The sequence below is a fragment of the Gavialis gangeticus genome, unplaced genomic scaffold (assembly GCF_001723915.1).
Source record: "Gavialis gangeticus isolate Ggan-Ray unplaced genomic scaffold, GavGan_comp1, whole genome shotgun sequence".
In the NCBI taxonomy this organism is placed as follows: domain Eukaryota; kingdom Metazoa; phylum Chordata; order Crocodylia; family Gavialidae; genus Gavialis; species Gavialis gangeticus.
The window spans coordinates 32,012,065-32,012,432 of NW_017729022.1; the positions used below are offsets into that span (position 1 = coordinate 32,012,065).

Sequence of the window (368 nt, forward strand, 5' to 3'; positions counted from 1 at the left end):
TCCAGTTTTGGGCTCCACAATTCAAAAAGGATGTGGAGAAGCTTGAGAGAGTCCAGAGAAGAGCCACGCGCATGATCAGAGGTCAGGAAAACAGATCTTACGATTACAGGCTGAGAGCCATGGGGCTCTTCGGCCTAGAAAAATGCAAGCTCAGGGGTGATCTGATGGCTCCCTATAAGTTTATCAGGGGTGACCACCAGGATCTGGGGGAACATTTCTTCACCAGAGCGCCCCAAGGGATGATGAGGTCGAACGGTCATAAACTACTGCGAGACCGTTTCAGGCTGGACATAAGGAAGAATTTCTTTACTGTCCGAGCCCCCAAGGTCTGGAACAGTCTGCCATCGGAGGTGGTTCAAGCACCTACA

General features: G+C 51.1%; 1 protein-coding gene and 1 long non-coding RNA gene across 6 annotated transcripts in view; one reads left to right on the plus strand and one right to left on the minus strand.

The window, feature by feature from the left end:
• CAPS2 (calcyphosine 2) overlaps nt 1–368 on the minus strand; it is an 85,697-nt gene that overhangs the window by 19,223 nt on the left and 66,106 nt on the right. The gene's annotated exons all lie outside the window — the stretch shown is intronic.
• LOC109295737 overlaps nt 1–368 on the plus strand; it is a 27,138-nt gene that overhangs the window by 10,020 nt on the left and 16,750 nt on the right. The window lies entirely within an intron of this gene.